Here is a 21523-nt window from a genome sequence, read left to right on the forward strand (position 1 = left end):
TAATAATTGCTGATAGTTTTAGATAGATCATACTTACTATTTTATGGAAGACTCCATTTATTCCCATACTTTCTAGTGTTTTTAATAGGAATGAGGGATGTATTTTGTCAAAAGCCTTTTCTGCATTATTGAGATAATCATGTGGTTACTGCTAATTTTGTTGTTGATGTGATCAATTATACTGATAGTTTTCCTGCTATTGAACTACCCTCGCATTCCTGGAATAAATCTTACCAGATCAAAGTGTATTATTATTGTGATAAGCTGCTGTTATCTTTTTGCTAATATTTTATTTAGAATATGTGCATCTATATTCATGAGGGAAATTGGTCTATAATTTTCTTTCTCTCTTGTGTCTCTTCCTGATTTAGTTATCAGTACCATATTTTTGTCATAAAAATAATTTAGTAGGACTTCTTCTCTAATTTTCCCAAATAGTTTGTAAAGTATTGGAATCCATTGTTCTTTAAATATTTGGTAGAATTCACTAGTAAATCCATTGGGCCCTGGAGATTTTTTCCTAGAGAGTTCGTTGATGGCTTGTTCAATTTCTTTTTCTGAGACGGGGTTATTTAAGTAGTTTACTTCCTCTTCAGTTAATCTGGGCAATTTATATTTTTGTAAATATTCATCCACTTCCCTAAGATTGTCAAATTTATGTGCATGCAACTGGGAAAAATAATTCCTATTTATTGTTTTGATTTCTTCTTCATTGATGGTAGATTCACCCTTTTCATTTTTGATACTCATAATTTGGCTTTCTTCTTTTTTATCATATTGATTAAAGGTCTATCAATTTTATTGTTTTTTTTTTCATAATACCAGTTCTTAGTTTTATTTATTAATTCAATAGTTTTCTTAATTTCAGTTTTATTAATCTCTCCTTAGTGGTCTTCATTATTTCTAATTTGGTATTTAATTGGGAATTTTCGATTTGTTCTTTTTCTAGCTTTTTCAGTTGCATACCCAATTTATTGACCTCCATTTTGTCTATTTTATTTATGTATACATTCAGGGATATAAAACTTCCCTTAAGAACTGCGTTTGCTGCATCCCACAAGTTTTGGTAGTTTGTCTCGGTATTGTCATTCTCTTAAATGATGTTACTAATGGTTTCTATAGTTTCTTGTTTGACCCACTCACTCTTTAGGATTAAGTTATTTAGTTTCCAATTAGTTTTTAGTCTATCCTTCCATGACCCGTTATTACATGTAATTTTTATTGCATCATGATCTGAGAAGGATGTATTTAATATTTTGGCCTTTCTGCACTGAATTGTGAGGTTTTTATGCCCTAACACATGGTCAATTTTTGTGTATGTGCCATGTACTACTGAGAAGAATGTATATTCCTTTTTATCCCCATTCAATTTTCTCCAGAGGTCTACCATATCTGTCTTCTCTAAGATTCTATTTACCTCCTTAACTTCTTTCTTGTATATTTTAAGGTTAGATTTATCAAGTTCAGAGAGGGGGAGATTGAGGTCCCTCATTAGTTTAGTTTTGCTATCTTTTCTTCATCTAACTCCCTTAACTTTTCCTTTAGGAATTTGGATGCTGTACTGCTTGGTACATAAATGTTAAGTAATGGTATTTCTTCATTTTCAATGATACCTTTTAGCAGGATATAGCTTCCTTCCTTATCTCTTTTAATTAGATCTATTTTTGCTTTTGCTTTATCTGAGATAAGGATTGCTACCCCTGCTTTTTTTTTTACTTTACCTGAGGCATAATATATTTTACTCCAGCCTTTTATCTTTAGCCTGTTTGTATCCCCCTGTTTCAGATGTGTTTCTTGTAAACAGCATATTGTAGGATTATAGTTTTTAATCCATTCTGCTATCTGCCTCCATTTTATGGCAGAGTTCACCCCATTCACATGCACAGGTATGATTACTATCTCTATCTTTCCCTCCATCCTATTCCCTCCCTTGCTTATTATTTTATTTTTCTCTTTCTCCCTTCCCCTCCTTAAGAGTTTTCCTTTTGACCACTGCCTCCCTTAGTATTCCCTCCTTATCAGTCCCCCTCCCTTTTCCTAACCTTAGCCTCTATTACTTCTTCCCTCCTTTCTAGCCATCCCCCTCTTTTCTTAGCTATTTCCCCCTCCTACTGCCTGTAGGGTATGATAGATTTGGGTATGTTATTTCTTCCTTGAACCAAGATGAAAAGAATAGATCTCATGCAAAGGTCCTCTCCCTCCTCTCTTTCCCTCTATTATGATGGGTTTTTTTTATCTCTTCTTGATAGAGTCCTATACTTAACTGATTATATTATTCCCTCCTTATACCAGAGCCAATGAGAATGAAGCTCCTATAATGTTCTTTTCCCTCCTTTCTTTCCCTCTACAATAATTTTTTGCTTCATTCTTTCCTTTTCTTCTATTGCAGTCCCTTTACACTCCTTAATAAATTTTTTATCATCATTTTGTTTAATTTATAACCACACCCTCTATTTATCTATATCCCTTTTAAATGTTGCCATAAGTATAGAATTCTCAATATTATCAGGTATCAGCTTCCCATATCAGGATTTCAACAGTTTGCTCTTATTAATTAACAAGTTGTATGTGTGTGTGTGTGTGTGTGTGTGTGTGTTTCCCTATTTACCTTTCTATGTCTCTCTTCAGTCTTGTAATTGGAGATTGAATTTTCCATTGAGCTCTGGCTTATTCATCAGGAAGGTCTGAAAGTCCTTTATATCATTGAATGACCATCTCCTTGCCTGAAATATTATGCTCAGTTTCTCTGGATAGCTGATCCTTGGTTGTAACCTGAGATCTTTTGCCTTGTGAAATATCATATTCCAAACCCTCCAAACTTTCAGTGTAGGAGCTGCCACACCCTGTGTGATCCTCACTATAGTTTCACAATATTTGAATTGTTTCTTTCTGGCTGCTTGTAGTATTTTCTCCTTTACCTGATAGTTCTGGAATTTTGCTACACCATTTCATGGAATTTTCAATTTGGGATCTTTTTTAGGAGGTGACTAGTGCATTATCTCGATTTCTGGTTCTAGGATCTCAGGACAGCTTTCCTTGATGAACTCTTGGAAGATGTTGTCCAGGCTCATTTTTTCCACCATTATTTTCTGATAGACCAATAATTCTCAGATTATCTCTCATGTATCTGTTTTCCAGGTCAGTTATTTTTCCATTAAGATATTTTACCTCTTCTTCTAATTTTTCATTCTTGATGTTTTGTTTGACTGATTCTTGGTCCATTATAAATTCACTAGCTTCGATTTGATTGATTCTAATTTTTAAGAAATTATTTTCCTCAGTTTTTGAAGCCCCTTTTCCATGTCTTCAGATTTAATTTTTAGTCCACACATTTTTCTTTTTAAGGAGTTGCTTTCTTCATTGAAATGTTTTTTTTTTCTATTTTGTGATTTTGATTTTTAAAAAATAAGTCATTTTATATTATAGCTCTCTAATTTGGTTTTCCATGTCCTTCTTGAGGTGTTCTAAGAACACTTTCTGGGCTTGAGACCAGTTCATATTCCCTGTGGAGGCTTCAGCTGCGAGTGTGGGGTCAATGCTGTCTCCTTCTGAATTTGGTTCCTCCCACTTGCAATCGTAGGATTCTAGAGTCTTTGTCTTTGTAATCTGCTTTTATACCCATATTGAGGTAGGGCCTAAGCTACGCCCTTCTTCTAGGACTCCCAAGCCTTTACTATTTAAAATTTTTCTCTGGGGCAATAATTTCTGTGTTTTCAGCATCATGGGGATGGGGGGATTGGAGCAGCCAGGGTTCACTCTGCCATCCTGGTCCCTGGAAGTTCAGGTAGGTGCTTCTGAAACTTCCAGGCAGTGGGTTGAGAGTCCCAAGAGCAGCTGCTGCCACTGCTGCAGACCCTGCATTTGTCTCTTACACAGTTCGGACAGACGCCAGCCCTGAGGTGATGTGCCTGTGAATGGCCCTTGCCATTGGAGGATCAACTTGCCACCTCATTTTCCAGGCATCATCTGGGCCTCCATGCTTCTCCATGATGTCTCTTCTCTGATTCCTTAAAAAGGAATTACTCGAAATATTTAAAGCTATTGGCTGGTGAACTTGATGTCAATTCATGATTTTGAAAAAATATACGCATACATATTATATATTATTAAAGGGATGATTTCTAAGCATTTTATTAAAATAATAATAAGAAAAAATCACCAAGAGACAATATTAATTTACCATAAAACTCTCTTTGTCAAGATAATTTGTTGGGGTCCCCCCAGCATTAAAATGAGGGTACTGGAAAAATGATCCCTGAGTTCTTTTACAGTTTCAGTTCTATGATCCTGAGATTCTTTTACTGATAAATTAATGGTGGTAGTATATCTTACTTTCAGCATAACATTGTACAGGCTGTCTGTCACAAAATACCTATAGACAAGAAATAGAAATGCACCATGTTGGTACAATCAAATAGATTGAGAATTTGTTAAATAATCAGTTCTAAAGAGTGTTCATTAATAGATTTATGTAAAACTGGAGGGAAGTTTTGGTGAAGGGACCCAGAATTTTGTGGGATGAGTTGTATCACTTCTGGTCCCAAGGGAAAACAACCGTGAGGTACATTATTGATTGTAATACCATGGTATCAGGGACTCTTACCAGAAAAAGACCAGAGCACAGATAAGGAAAGCAGTTAGCTCACCTCTCCCTAGATCACACCACCTTGGAAGCACTGAAGACTTCCAAAAATTCCAGAACTAGCTCTGTAAATAGCAGTGTGAAAAGCCTGAAATTTGGGACAGGGACCCTCCTCCATCATTCTAGGAACAGAACCCAACTTTAACATCGGGTTCAAAATGGAGAAAGAAGCCAGAAAAATAAGCAAACACAAACAACAACAAAACAACCTGGCCATAAAAAAGCTACTATCATGACAGGAAATATCATGACAAAAACTCAGAAGAAGACAAGGAAATAATATATACGTATATGAAGACAAGGAAATAATATATATATATAAGCAAAATCTCAAAAAAATGAATTGGACCCAAGTGCAAAGAGAGTTCCAGGAAGAACTAAAATTGATTTTCAAAATTAAAATAGATTGTAGATGAAAAAAGTGGTAAAGGATTGTGAATGAAGGAAGAAAATTATGAAAACACAACAGTTTTGGGGGGAAAGGTGCAAATATGTACTGAAGAAATAACAATTAAAAAAAAGAATTGACCAAATGAAAAAAGAGATACAAAAGCTCACTGAAAAAAACAATTCCTTAAAAATTAGAATTGTGCAAATGGAAGCTAATGCTTCAATGAGACATCAAGAAACAATAAAGTCAAAAGACAAAAAAATAGACATGAGAAATATCTTATTGAAAAACATCTGCTTTGGAAAATAGATGAACAATAGATAATTTAAATGACTGAACTACCTGAAAGGAATGATTAAAAAATAACCCAGATATTATATTTCCAGAAAATTTCAAGGAAAATTGCCCAAATATCATACAACCAGAAGATAAAATAGAAATTGAAAAAAATGTACATATCATCATCTGAAAGAGAAGGAAAAGGGGGTGGGGTATGATAAAGAGAAGGAAGATATAGGAAGGCAGAGGTCAGAAGCAATACAGACTTTAGAGGAAGAAGAGGATAAAGAGAGAGAGAGAAGGATAAACAGAAGAAAATAGGAGAGAAACTCACAGTTAGTAGTCATAACTATGGATATGAATGGGATGAATTCACCATGAAACAGAATCACATAGGAGAATGAATTAGAAACCATAATCCATGAATCTGTCATTTACAAAAGACACTTGAAACAGTGACACACAAAGAGCAAAAATAAATGCCTGGCACAGAATTCATTATGCTTCAACTGAAGTTAAAAAAAAAAAAAGGCAAGAGTAGCAATCATGATCTCAGATAAAGCAAAAACAAAAAGAGACCTAGTTAAAAAATAATCAGGCAAACTATATTTTTCTGGGGAAAAAAAGATACTAGAAACAATAAGGAAGGAAGGAATGAAAGAAGGGAAGAAAGAAAATAACCAGGCAGGTAGATAAATATATAAATGTGCGTATATAAATAAAGAACAAACTTATGTTTAGTTCAATTTATTAACCTCCCCCCCAATAATTTCCTTATGTCTAGGCAATCAACAATAAATCAAGCCTTGCTTTGAAGGCCATATGGATTTTTTAAGTCTACATTCTTACATTTAAAATTTAAGAATTTGTTTTTTTAGCCGATTCCACTTGGCTCCCATGTACCCCTGACTGGTAGGTCAAATGCATATAAGGAAGTAGTGAGAAATGATCACAGAAAGACAGGTTATGGGGGCTGCTCTAGGTGGTGCAGTGAATAGAACACCAATCCTGGAGTCAGGAGGACCTGAGTTCAAATCTCACCTCAGACACTTAACACTTACTAGCAATGTGACCTTGGGGATGTCAATTATCCCCAATTGCCCTGCCTTCCCCTCACCAAAAAGTGGAAAAAAAAAACAGGTTGTGGTCACATTTGTGGAAAAGAGTGAATTTTACCTAACATTTACATGGCATTTTATGATTTGCAAAGCATTTTACAAATATTATTTCCTTATATCCTTAAAATATCCTTTTGAACTTTTGATGCTATTTTTATCCCCATTTTACAGCTAAGGAAAGTGAGGAGGAGAGATATTAAATGATTCCCCCAGGGCCATTTAGATAATTAATATTTGAGACAGTATTCAAATTATGTCATCCTGATTCCAAGTCCAGGGCTCTATCCTCTATCCCAGAGCTGCCAAACATGTTCCACCCTTCAGTGTGGCCTGAACCAGATTCAATTGTAATTGGGAAACATTTAATAAAACAAATAAAAATTCAGTACAATAAACACTGTTAAAATGTGATTTTCTATGTCAACATAATAACAATTTAGTGGACCTATTTCTGTTTGACTTTAACACCTTCAAGATCAAGGCCATCTAGTTAGATTGATAAGAAAAGTAAGGGAATATTAGAGGTTGAGGGTGCAGGGCTGACATGATCATAACAATGATCATTTGCTTTTAAGGATTCTCTTAATCATCCCGAGTCAGTGTAATATCAAATGTATCAGTGTTTTAAATGAGAATACATATAAATAGTAGTGAACATGGCTTCTAACAACAATTCAGATACTAGAACCATTCAAGGAAAAAAAAAACAGTCTATCATTAGAAAGGTGAATATATGAAAAACTGACCTTTAAAAACCTGAATTCCAGCTGAAAGATAAGGGTCATGAATAGATGTGTAATCATTTGACTTTGACAGTGTGCCCTGAAAATTGTTCATTTTTGCAATAATTAAAGTAGCCAGATGAAGATGATAATAGAGAAGTGCCCTTTACCTAGCTGTGATCTATTTAATAACAGAGACTGCCTTTGGCCTATACCTTTTATTATAAAGCTGGAATGTTGCCCAAAGAATGTTAAGGGTAATGTGAGTTTTGTGCTAGATATTATGCAAAGCATTGTTCTAAAAACTTAACCTTTAGGTAAAATTATATGAAAATGGTTTCAAGTCACTGAAGCAAATTAGCTCTATTATATAAATATTACATAAATGCAGCTTCTTTTCCAGAGGATTGCTACTTACTCAGAGTCTTAATCCTTTAAGTTGGTTCTATTCAATAATAACACCCAAAAGATAATGTGGGAACTTATTAAGGGGTCTATTCATATTTGACATAAAATTAACACTCAGATATTAAGCATAGGGGAATGTCTATATTTAACTTCAACCATACCACAATAGATGTTCCAAAATTTAACTTCTGATAAGCTTTATTCTCCTTGTTCTTCTGGGGCTACACACTTCTCCCAAAGCCACCTAGGTTCTCCAACTGGAAAATATACAACATATATAAGCATGTGAATGTATTCATGTATGTTTGTATGTATATTTTAAACCATTTATTTTTATTTTTTTAAAGCAATCAGAGTTAAGTAACTTGCTCAAAGTTACACGGCCAGGTATTTCTGGGTGGGCGCTAAGTGCCTGAGCCCGGGATTAGATCTCCAGGTCATCCCGACACTGGAGCCAGAGCTCTTACTCGCTGTGATACCTGGCTGCCCCCAACCACTTATTTTTAGAAGGCATTATACACTGCCTTATGTGAGTTATTCATTTACATATCTTATTTTCCTTTCCTAGATTGTAAGATGTTTCAGGACAAGGACTTTGTTTTATTGACATTTGAATACCTCCCCCATTGTGGTGTGGTGCATTTGGTAACTAATGTAGTGGTTTTTTTTTTTTTTTACTGAAACATATGTGCATATAAATATAGACTTATATGTACATATGTATGTTTATACATACATTTGGGGTATATATAGGGTGTTCAGGGAGGACTTACACCTTTGGTGTGAGGACTAGCTAAGCCATTATTAGGGCTACTCATCCACTTTTGTTGTCTACCTTTACCCAACTCTCACTAGCTCCAAGAAACTGTAGCAGGCACAGTGTCCAGAACCTCAGTAAAACTATCTCAGTAGATGGGCTAAACCAGATTGGATGTAATAGGCCTCAAAGCTCTAGGTGATGGCATGTTTACCCCAAACATGTGAAGACTTCCAGCAGAAAGAGCAGATGAAAACAATTTGTCCCATTGGCTGAGAAAGTGACTGGTGGAGTATATAGAGCTATTAAAGATGCCAAGGTCATCCAATGCATTCCAGGCCATTACCGGTCATCCTGACTTTTATTTTACCATTGGACTTCAATGATTTTGGAAAAGAGAAAAGATGAAGACTTCTGCCCCATAAATCCATTTCACATGCAAGTCAAGATTCTGTGATGTCATCAATCCTCTTTGAAATGAAAGACAAGTAACATACATATATTTATTTCCACATATATTATAAATATATATTCAAGAATATGTCAAGTGAGTAGAATAAGAAGCTGTCATTTAATTTGAATAGAAGTACAGTAGACAGGTCAGCATGCCCCAAAATATTTCCCCTAAACCCCTATCATGGTCCTGAAATTCCAAGATTAAAGATATCCTTCTTTGACTCTTTAAAATACTTTGATCCATATTAATGTACAGAGATCAAATAAAATCTCCAGTAGGACTTTTAAAGACCTTTATAACCTGGTCACTTCCTACCTTTACAATCCAGTTATACTTTCTTCTCTTCAAGAAATCTGTAATGTTAGGGGTGGCTAGGTGGCTCAGTGAATAGAGCACCAACCCTGGAATCAGGAGGACCTGGGTTTGGATCCGACCTCAAACACTTAGTATACACCCACACACACCCACACACACCCACACACACACACACACTAGCTGTGTGACCTTGGGCAAGTCACTTAACCCCAATTGCCCTCCAAAAAAAGCAAAAAAACCCCAACAAATCTGTGATACAGTGATACACTGGTCTCCTTGCTATTTCTTATACATGACTCTGACTCTGAGCTTTTTCACTAAGTGGCCCCATGTGCCTAGAATTTTTTCCTTCTAAATCTCTGCTTATTAGCTTTCCTCAAGTGTTCAGTTCCAGCTGCAAGAAGCCTTTCCTAATTCTTCTTAATCTCAATGCCTTTCTTCTGAGACTATCCCTAATTATTGTTATTATTATTATTTTTAAAGCAATTGGGGTTAACTAACTTGCTCAAGGTTACACGGCCACATGGCCAGTTATTTCTGGGTGTGGTGCTAAGTATCTGAGCCCAGATTCGATCCCCCAGGTCATTCCGACACTGGGGCCAGTGCTCTTACTCACTGTGCTACCTGGCTGCCCCCCCTAATAATTTTTTTAAAGCAATTGCAGTTAAGTAACTTGCTCAAGGTTACACGACCAGTTATTTTTGTGTGGGTGCCGAGTAACTGAGGCCGGAACCTATCCCAGGGCTCCCAACTCTGGGGCCAGCGATCTTACTCACTGTGCCACCTGGACGCCCCCCCTAACTCTTCTTGTACAGTATGTATCCTGTATGTACATAGCTGTTTGCATATTGTCTCCATTATTAGACTGTGAAATCCTTGAGAACAGAGACTGATCTTTTTGGCTTTCTTTGCATCATCACCACTACTTAAAATAGTAATCAGGATACAGTGGGGACTTAATAAATGGTAGTTAGTTGACAGAGCATAGGAGGTGTAAGACCTTCATCTAGTCATCGATTAATAAGTCAGTTGGAATTAGTTTGCAAATTATAGAATCATAGATCTAGCGCTATAGGAACTTAGCAGCCATCTAGCCCAATCCCTTTATTTTACAGAGAAGGAAACAGAGACCCAAAGAATATAAGTGATTTGCCCAGCATCACACAGAGAATAAGCATTAGAGGAGGAATTTGAACACAGACCCTATAACTTCAGAGGTAGTATTCTTTCCACTGTGTCATACTGATTACTAATCAACTGAGAGTGTGGTAAATGTAGAAAAGGATGATATCTAGAAGGGAGAGAAAGGAGCTGAAGGAGAAAGTGGTAAGTCACACAAAAAAATTTATCACTCCATAATTTTGTTCAGGATTAGCACTGAACACAATATTGAAAATGGGCAGAATTTTGTGCATTTCCTATTGTTAGAGGTCTTCAGACAGAAGATAAATGACTACTGTTCAATCAATCAATAAATAAACATTTATCAAATCCCTACTATGTGTCAGGCATTGTACTGAGCATTGGGATATTACAGACCAGGTTACTGTTCAGTCTACCATTGGACTTCAATGACTCTTTTCAGTTTTCAGTTCAGTCTAGGTTGGATTAGATGGCCATCAAGGTTCCTTCCAGATCTGAGAATCTGTAAAAAGAAGAAATGAAAGAGAATATGCTTTCACTGACTCACTTGGTGCCTTTCCTTGAAAATGGAAGGAGACTATACCTGATGACAGTTGCAACCATATTAGCAAGAGCATCAGCAATATTACATGTAACAGAGCATGTCTGTTACAAAACTGTCCTTCCTGATTCATTCAACCACTTGTGTAAGACTCAGTATTTAGAGTGCCTGATGTTTGATATTCTTATACAATCCCTTTATTAACCACTGATCAAAAAGAATTGATGACTATATATACCATTAAAAATGAGGTGAGTTTAATCCCTAGCTTTTTCTTCAATACACTAAGAGGCATCATAGGGCCTCTGGGACTTCCTATTGGGATTGTTGAGAAAGAATGACCTGATATTGTCATTAATCTGGATGCCATGTAGCCATGAGCACAAGCAGCTAAAGAATATGTCCTACGCAGATAATTTTGCTCCTGGATTTTAGGTTACCCTTTCTGTGTTTGTCCCTTACTGATCATAGGTGAAGGAGCATGATTCTCAAAATGGACATGCCCAGGTTTTGAGGCCACTTCGTACATTCAAAAGTTTCAGAAATCCTGGAGTCTTTAACCACTACAAGGCTTCTTGGAGAACATAATCATCAGCAAGAGGGTGAACCTAATCCCCAGGCTGGCCAAGGTCAAATAAAAGAACTCCACACCCTCAGACCCAACTTCCTTTATGTTCTGAAGATATTTAAGTATCTACCTCTTGGGAGAGTTTATAACAGTAATTAGAAATTGTTACTGAATTCTGTTTTGTCTTTCTGATAAGACACATTTATGAGTGTTTTATATTTTATGCTTCCTTTGTATGAAGGAAATATATACCTATCACATTGAAAATTTACTTTGTACATTGATTTTTTTTAACTCTCCAATTTGAGAGAGCCAGTCAGATACTAAAACTTAATGTATAAGTAAATCTTCGTTGACAATTCTTAGCTAGCAATTTTAAGGGTCAAGGAATGTGAGAAAAAGTCTGACACTTTTCTAGAGACATTTTCAGTGCTTCTTTGAGTATTGAAATGGTTCCCGACCAAATGTGTGGGTACAGAGTAGAGAAGTCATTAATGGAGAAGGGAAAGGTTCAAGAACTCCACACCCTCAGACCCAACAAGTTTTCAATATTAGATAATTAAATAACTATATGGAAGGCATTCTGGTATAATTCATGGACTATCTTATTTGTCAGAGGTGTAGAGGCTATCTCTGCCCCACCTGCCCATGAGAGTAGAACTATTCACAAGATTTCTAATGTCAGATCTGTCACAGACGAGATGTGTGACTTTGGCTAATTCAGTTAAATTCTTTGGGATTCTATTTCCTTCCCTATAAAAATGAGGAGTTTAGATTTGTCAATTTTATAAGGCCTCCCCTGCCAACTCTTACAATATAGGAACCTATTATTTTAGGTACCAATGTAACCTATGGAACTACAACTTTCAATGGGAGGTTTTTTTTTAACCTTACCTTCCATTCCTAGAGCCAGTGGTTGATAAGAACAACTGGCTGTTAAAAATAGGCTTAATTCAAATTATTTAGTGAAAGTTTAATGTGGGGAGTGATGGAATAAGTTAATTCAACAGTAAACAGAAAGAGGTTTACATAGTGAGAGCATAGAAAGCATATTCAGCAAAGATATTCTAGCACAGATATGTCCAATACAGGGCCTACAGACCATATGTGACCTGCTATACTCTTACCAAATGAATATGCATATAGAAAGCATTTAATAAAATAAGTAAAATTATAATAAAACATAAATAATGTTAAGATAAAGTTTTCTAAATCAATACTCTGCCTATAGATATCCTTAAGGAAAATTTAGTGGCTATCATTCTTCCTCGAGTTTGTCTAGTACTTAGTGTAGGTAATTGTGGTCCCCTTCATTTCCTTATGGAAACTTGTCATTAGTAAGGTGGGGTGTGGCCACTGGCATGATATTGGAACTTCAGAAAAGTTTGAAAACTACAATTCCACATGAGCTGGCTTTTTTATGTCCTTAGATGATTGGGAAACCATGTAAAAGGCTATCAGGAAACTACAAGGAGGAAGGAATAGCAAAGTCCCCAGAAGAGCTTTGTTGTCCTTTAGGTTAAGAACTAGTCTGATACTATGGGTGAGGGATGGGATGGGAAGTAAAGCCATGTAGACTTTGTCTTGTCATAATATTTTTTCTCCTAACTTCAGATAATGGTAATGGAGCCACTATTCATAACTGTCCAAAGACTTGTTTGACTATAGCTCACATTTTAAAGAAATCAAATGTCTCAGTGAAGCATATTTATACAGTTTACTACTAATAATATCTTTCATTTATATAATACTTTAAAATAATAGAAAATACTTTATGTATGATGGAAAAAGAAAGAAAAATATGAATGCTGTGTAATTATAATAACCAAACTGAGTGGTACAAACATATTGACAAATATACCTCGGTATGTGTTGTGATGAACATCTGTAATTTCAGCTACTGAGGAGGGCTAAAGCTGATGGATCTTGAGCTCAGGAGTTCTGAGTTGCATTTGGTGAAACCAATTAGGTGTGCACATTAAGTTTGATATTAATAGGGTATGCTCACAGAGGATAGGGGATGGAGTGTCAAGGGAAGAGAGGGAGCACCAGCTTGCCCAAGGATGAGAGAACTGGTCTAGGTTGGAAATGGAGAAGAAAGAAGGTCATAGCTTTAGATTGGAACTGGGAATACGAATAGCTTTTGAATTTCCCACCTGGGTGAGATGTGAATCAGTATTCTTGTAGTCTTGCAAGGAAAGGAAGGGGAGGACAGGGAAGGGAAAATAAAAGAATAAAATAGAAAATGTATCTCTTTCTTATCTTTGAAGAGGTGTGGGCTAAGAATATTGAATATTTAATAATAGCATCAGGCACAATTAATGTGTTGGTTGGTCCCGATGAACTGCTTTTCTTTGTTACGCTGACTCACTGAGCAGATGAATGGCATGGGAAATATTTTGAAACTGAATGATATAGAAACAAGAAAAAGGTCAAAAAGGCTGGAATAAAAAAAAGAAACATAAAGAAGAGTTTTAAAACAGTAATTTCTATCTTTTTGAGGATTATTATTTTGAGGATTTTATATACTAAAAATATAATATATACTATTACAAAGGAAATCAATCAAATTGAAATATGAATATCTTAATTTTTAGACAGGTTCACAGGTCCTAGGTTAGGAATCCCTGATTCAAAAAAAGAGCTTAAAACATGTTATCTTATTTGAACTTCACAACAATCCTATAAGACTATGAGGATACCATGATTATCATTTTATAGGTATGACACCTAGGCTCAGAGAGGTGAGAATTTTTACCCATGGTCATTTACTTAGAGAAGTCCAGGTCTTTTGATTCATTGTTCCATATTACTCTCTCCTTATCTTAAGCTGTGAGTAAAGCTTATCACCTAAAGTATTTGAGGATTCTCTTTACAAAGATAACAAAAATAAGAATAAGAATTTATATGGTACTTTAAGGTTTGTAAAGTGTATTACTAATATTATTTCATTTTATTTTTAAACAATCCTGTGATTTAGGGGTTATTATTATCCCCACTGTAGCTTTGAAGAAACCAGGCAGAAGTTAAATGATTTACCTAGAGGCACACCTTTGAGTGACTCAGATCAATCCTGACTCCAGTTCCAGGGCTCTATCTACAATGCCACTAGCTGCCTCCAGAAAAGATCTCTGTTGAAGATAACACTTCTCCCTCCACATTCTCTTTTCCCTTCTCCTCTCCCATTAATGTGATTCTGATGTTTAACCCAATTGCAGGCAATAAAATTTTCCTTTCATTTCCAGTGGATCCCTAGCAATAGCACCAATACATGTGCAACCTCAGTGTTACTACTGCACATTATAGACATGACAAGACTATTCTCTAATCCATCATCCAGGTCTCTAGCCTTCCATCCATAAATCAAATTGAAACATGAAACAACACTGAACCAGAAAAGTTGTCTGTTCTTTGCTTCTCCCTTGAAGTTGATTCAGTACTGATTCTTTGGTGAGTTCAACCTTCCAGTAAGCTTCTAAACACCTCAGCAAATAATTGTACAACCTTACCTGAGGCTTAACATGGGGGTTGAGGCTAAGGCACCACCAATATGATTATGGTTCCAAGGCTGTGATTTTATTCCATTTTTTTTCTTGAACAGAGAAAAATAATTTTGACCAGTCTCTAGAACAGATTCCTATCCTCTCTTGGTCTTCTTTTTCTCTCCTATTACCTTCTGTTTCCCCAGTTCCTACTCTTTCTTAGTTTTACTCCTCTTCAAAAATCTCTTTACCAAGATACTGACCTTGAATTATTTTCCCACTTTGGTTTCTAAGATGCTTGAGTCCTTAGGTTCTGTAAACTGACACAATTAGGAACATTGAATTTCATATCAGAAAATCATTGATTTAGATCCAGAAAGGATTGTTGACACAAACAAATATAACCTCCCCATTTTACAATGAGTAACCAGGGCCCAGAAAAGTTAAGTGACTTGCTCATTTTCAATTAGTAAACACTTACAATGGGACTTGAATCCAGGTCTTCTTTTCTCTTGCATTGGATATTGGTTCTGTTGCTGAGGTTTCACTGGAAATAGGAGAAGAAACATCCTGTAATTTAATTGGATGACACAGTTAGGTTTATGGGAGGGGTAATGAAGAGGGAAGAGGATAGGATAAGGAGAACCATGGATCTTTGATGGAGATCATTATTGGAAGTAGCTTGGGTCTTTCCTGTATTGTTGGGGGTTTTTTAGACCCAAAGTCTAGTGTATTGTCCCATATGCCATACTGTCTCTTAGTCAGGAAATCTAAGTTTAAATCCTGGCTCTGACACTCATTAGCTCTGTGCCCCTAGGAAAGTCTCTTGAGATTTTGCTCCTTATTTGCAAAAAGGGGAAAATTATACTCTCACTACCTCTCTCACAGGTTTTTTTTTAATGATAAAAAAGCTTCAGAAAACTTAAAGAGCTATTAAAATATTGAATGGTATACTGCAAGAACTAATGGATAGAACACTAGAGAGTAGAAATTAGAAGACATAGATGTGAATCCTGTCTCAAGTACCTGGGAACTGTGAGATTTTGGCCAAGAATCTTATGGATTCCCAACTTTGGACAAGTCATTGAACTTCTCTATGTTTCAACCTGCAAAATGAGGTGGTTGAACTCGATAGTCTCTATCTTTCCATAGTCTCTTTCATCCAACTCAATATCTATGACTCTGTGTAAAATAGGTATAAAAAGAAAACTTGTCTCATAAAGTCACTATGAGGATTAAATTTCTAGATAAATATACTTTATTATTAATTTTATTGATTATTATTACCACTGTCACCTGTACTTCCTATCCCAGAGTTATGAAGAAAACTGGGGGTGTGGTTGGTGGTAGTAAAAATCAAGCATATAAAACTCAATTTATCATTATTCTCCTTGTCTGCTTGGCTAATTCTTCCTTTTGGTCATGCCCATCCAAATACTAACCATTCATCAAAGCCCAGCTCAAGTCCCTAAAACTCCATGAAATCTTCTTAGACCTATACAAGCTTACTATGATCTCTATCTTAGTTGAATTCCTATAATATTTTAGTCAGTCTCTTATAGATCAATGTGTAACTATTCTCTCATTGTTGTGAACTAACTTTCACTTCCTAAGTATGAGCCTTCCTTTTCCTGCTGCACACAACCCCTGAAGAAAGACCACAGAAGATCAGGCCCTCTATTTCCCCAAAGGCTACTTCTTTCTAGACTTGGAGAATTCCATATCCTGCCATATACTCTTTAATCTAATAATAATAATAATAAAAACAATAATAATATTAATCTAATAACACTGACTTCCTTGCTGTTCCATAAAAAATACATTCCATGTCTTGGCTCCAAACTTTTTCCATTGATGTGCTCCATGTCTGAAAAGCCCATGTTCCTTGCCTTTACCTACTGGCTTTCCTGCTGAAGTCCCAATTAAAATCTCACTTTATCGGAATGAGGGCAGGTATTGGGATGTCAGGTGGCTAGGTGGTGAAGTGAATAGAGCACCGGCCCTGGAGAGGGCCTGAGTTCAAATCCTGCCTCAGACACTTAACAGAAAAAAATAAACTAGCCACATGACCTTGGGTAAGTCACAACCTCAATTGCCCCACTTTCCCCCTCCAAAAAGGCAAAAAGAAAATCTCACTTTATCTGGGAGGCTTTTCTCAACCCTTCCTAATTCTAGCATTCCTTAACTTTTGATTCTTTCCTAATTTTCTTGTATATAGTTTGAATAAGTTTGCTTACTGTCTCCACAATTTTATGGGGGAGAGCTGCTTGCAGTTAAGGATTGCTTTTGTTCTTTTTTTTTTTAATCCTCAGGATGTAGTGTAGCATCTGGTGTATAGTTACTTAATAAAAGTTTATTGAGTATTGACAAAATGTACTGTAAAATACTTTTTAGAAAGATACTATTTGTTAGTCACCATTTGTATTTCTTTTTTTTTATTTTTTAGTTTACATGATTCACATCCACAAGATTTTGAGTTACAAATTTTCTCCCCATTTTCCCCCTACCCACCACCCCAAAACAGTAATCCCAGTCAATATCCCCTTCCTCAATCTGCTCTCTCCTCTATCTTCCTCCATCCCCCCTTCAACTTTCCAATAGGGCGTGGTGGATCTCTATGTCTCAGTGCCTGTATATCTTATATCCCTGTTACATGTAAATAATGATGATGATGATGATGATGATGATGATGATGATGATAATAATGACATATATTTTCTAAACATTTGATTTTAAACCTTAGAATTCCAAATTCTTTCCCTACCTCCCTTTTCACCCACCCTTACTGGGAAGATAAGCAATTCAATATAGGTTGTACATGTGTAGCTATGCAAAATATTTCCATAGTGGATATATTGTGAAAGACTTACTATATCTCCTTCCATCCTATTCCACCACCCCACTTGTTCTGTTCTCTACTTTGATCCTGTCCCTTTTCAGAAGTGGGTAATTCTAACTTCCCTCCCCCACCCCAGCCTGCCTTCCCTTCCATCATTCCCCCTCTCATCCCCTTCCCCCCTACTTTTCTGTATGGTGAGATACCCTATTTAGTGTGTATAGCATTCCCTCCCTAAGCCAAATTCAAGTAGAATAAGATTGACTCATCCGCTTTTGCCTTCCTATTCTTCCCCTCCATTGTAACACTTTTTCCTTGCCTCTTCTATATGAGATATTTTACACCATTCTATATCTCCCCATCTCCTCTTGTTATCTTCCTCTCTCACCTCTAAATTTGACCTTTTTAGTATCATCCCTTCTATTCAAGTGCTCCTGTACCCTCTGTCTATATATAACTGTACATATATACACATACTCAAATATGTATTCATATGCCCATATACTCTCCTATATAGACATATATGTATTACATATATGTGGGGGATATATACACATGTGTATACATATATATGTGTGTGTGTATATATACACATATACAATTTTATTCCCTGACTATTATCATACTGAGAAAAGTTTCATAAGTTACAATTATTGTTTTTCCACATAGGAATATAAATAGTTCAACATTGATAAGTTCCTTATGATTTCTTTTCCCTGTTTACTTTCTCATGCTTCTCTTGCTTCTTGTATTTAAATGGCAAATTTTCTATTCAACTCTGTTTTTTTCATCAAGAATGCTTGAAAGTCCTCTATTCCATTGGATGATCACATTTTCCCCTGAAACATGATACTCAGTTTTGCTGGATAGCTGATCCTTGGTTTTAATCTGAGCTCCTATGACCTCCAGAATATTATATGCCTAGCCATATGATCTCTCAGTGTAGAAGCTGCCAGATCCTGTGTTATCCTGATTGTGTTTCCATAGTGTTCAAATTGTTTCTTCCTGGCTGCTTGTAAAATTTTCTCCTTGATATGGGAACTATGGAACCTGGCTATAATACTCCTAGGAGTTTTCTTTTCAGGATCTTTTTTAGGAGGTAATTGGTAGATTCTTTCAACCTCTATTTTGCCCTCTGTTTCTAAAACATCAGGGCAGTTTTCCTTGAGAATTTCTTGGAATATGATTTCTAGGTCTTTTTTTTTTTATCATGGCTTTCAGGTTGTCCAATAATTTTACAATGATCTCTCCTGGATGTATTTTCCAGGTCAGTGGCTTTTTCAATGAGATATTTCACATTGCCTTCTAGTTTTTCATTTGTTCATTTGTTTCATACTGTTTGATAGTATCTTGATTTCTCATAAAATCACTAGCTTCCATTTGCTCCAACCTATTTCAGAAGGTATGATTCTCTCAGTGAGTTTTTGAGAATCTTTTTCATGTGGCAAATTTGGCTTTTTTTTTCTAGAAAAATCTGTAACATTTTTATTTTGGTCTTTATTAATTTTTTCATTTACTTTGAGTTTACAAGATTCAGTTTCACAGTTCTTTGAGTTTCAAATTTTCTTCCCCTCTCTCCCCTCCTCCCCCCGCCCCATAACAGCATCTGGTATAGCTAGTGTACCTTCCTTAGCATTTCTTTTCATTAATTCCCTTGATATACTGGACCTTTTGTTCTTCCAAATGACTTTTGTTATGATTTTTTCTAGCTCTATAAAGTAATTTTTTGGTAAATTGATTGGTATGGCACTACATAAATTAAATTTAGGTAAAATTGTCATTTTTATTATATTAGCTCGACCCAGCCATGAGCAATTGATGTTTTTCCAATTAGTTAAATCTGAATTTTTTTGTGTGAAAAGTGTTTTATAGTTGTGTTCATATAGGTCCTGGGTTTGTTTTGGCAGTAGATTCCCAAACATTTTATAATGTCTACAGAAATTAAATGGGATTTCATTTTCTATCTCTTGCTGTTGGATTTCATTAGAAATATACAGGAATGCTGAGGATTTATGTGGGTTTATTTTATATCCTGCACCTTTGCCAAATTTATTTATTGTCTCAAGTTCTTTTTTACTTGATTCTCTAGAGCTTAGCTCCCTGAGTGCTGTGCTGGCTGTTTCCTGCAGGCCTGCCAGGCTGTTCTCAGCGGGAGGTTAGCTTCTCTGTGTCATTTTGTAGCTTATGTAGCTCCAAAGTTTGTTCAGAGTCACATTTTACATGAATTGGAGGAGGTTTAACAGGGACTCCGAGGAAGTCCTGTTTCAACTCCACCACCTTTCTCTCACCATTTGTATTTCTTGCAATATTAATACAGCACTGAGCACATGAGTATGAAAAATGTATTTGTTTTTCTTTTTTTGTCTCCGCAAGGTATAGGAATTTCCTCCACCAATGCAAATTGTAGCAAATGACAACCATTCAATCAAGTCAAGTCAACAAAGGTTATTAAATATCTCCTTTATGTCAGGCACTGTCTTATCTTCTGTACATAAGGAAAGATTTAAAATATATATATATATATGTACATATATATATTTTAAGAAGTTCACAGTGTAATGCAAACATGCAAAATGTACAAATTATATAAACACACACACACACACATATATATATATATATACATACAGGGTAAATTGCCAATAATCTCAGAGAATAAGTACTAACGTTAAAAGGAAATAGAAAAATCTTCCTCTCAATGGGAGGAGGTGAAGAAGGAAGAAGGGAGAGAATCTGGAATTAGAAGTTTAAAAACATATATTAAAATTTTCTTTAACATGCAATTGGGAAATAAGATATATAGGCAATAAGGTACAGAAATCTATCTTGCCCTACAAGAAAGTAAGGGAAAGGGGAGTAAGAAATGGGGACAGGGGATAAAAGGGAGAACAGACTGGGGGAATGGGTAATCAGTATGCATGTCATCTTGGGTTGTGGGGGTAAGGGAAAGATGGGGAGAAAATTTGGAACTCAAAATCTTGTGGAAATGAATGTTGAAAACTAAAAATAAATAAATAAATTGGGGGGGGGGGGAAGAAAAATCTTCCTTTAAAAAGGAGAAAATTTGATACTGACCTAAAGAGAACCAGGAGACAGAGATGAGGAAGGAGGAATTTTTAGGTAAGAGGACAGTTAGTGAAAGTGCCCAGAGTAGAGAGATAGGGTGTTGCATGCAAGGAAAACAGCAAGGAGGACTGTATGACTAGATTATGGAGTATGAAGCAGTGAATAAAGTCTAAGAATCCTGGAAAGATAGGAAGGAAGCAGGGATTTATTATATGCCTACCATACGGCAGCCTCTGTGCTAAGCACTTTACAAATATGATCTCATTTGTTTCTTATAAAAAATCTAAGAGGTAGTTATCATTATTATAATATCCAGTTAACACTTTAAGAAACAGGTAACAGAAGTTAAGTGACTTGCTCAGGGTTACACAGTTAGAAAGAATCTGAAAGAATAAAAATTTAGGTCTTCCCAACAGTAGGTCTAGTGCCCTCTCAGCTAGATACTGGGAAGGGTCTATGCTATAAAAAAAAAACCTTAAAAGACAAAGGGATAATTTTGGATTTGATTGTGGTAGTAGGGGAAAGCTGGAGTTTATTGTGTGGGGCGTGGTGTTCATCATGGTCATTGTTAGAAGAGAGAAAGTGGTAGGTATATTTAGAAGATGTCCTAAAGGTCGAATCAACAGGATTTAGAAATTGATTGAATATGAGAGGTGAGAGAGTGTGAGGAGTTCAAATGTAATACATAAGTCCTACGGAGTTGTCTAAAGCACAGGTCTAAGCTCCTGATGTTATGACTAATAACAGTGTTTGTGTGTGTGTGTGTGTGTGTGTGTGTGTGTGTGTGTGTGTGTGTGT

General features: G+C 35.9%; 1 long non-coding RNA gene across 5 annotated transcripts in view; it reads right to left on the reverse strand.

Annotated features, from left to right (window-relative positions):
- Positions 1 to 2402: 2402 nt before the first annotated feature.
- The window catches only part of LOC138148022 (uncharacterized), a 67254-nt gene continuing 48133 nt past the window's right edge, over positions 2403 to 21523 (reverse strand). Inside the window, exons 4-7 of one of the 5 annotated variants that reach the window (XR_011164965.1) lie at positions 15305 to 15393; positions 8532 to 10734; positions 7722 to 7817; positions 2403 to 4372 (exon numbers count right to left, since the gene is read on the reverse strand). This is a non-coding gene — a long non-coding RNA (uncharacterized lncRNA). Of the gene's footprint in view, positions 4373 to 6939; positions 7818 to 8531; positions 10735 to 15304; positions 15394 to 21523 lie in introns of those variants that run through there. The other 4 variants (XR_011164967.1, XR_011164968.1, XR_011164966.1 and 1 more) reach the window with 4 other exon arrangements.

This window comes from Petaurus breviceps, unplaced genomic scaffold (assembly GCF_028583685.1).
Source record: "Petaurus breviceps papuanus isolate PSGF00001 unplaced genomic scaffold, PetGlider_PUasm1.0 90822, whole genome shotgun sequence".
Taxonomy (NCBI): domain Eukaryota; kingdom Metazoa; phylum Chordata; class Mammalia; order Diprotodontia; family Petauridae; genus Petaurus; species Petaurus breviceps.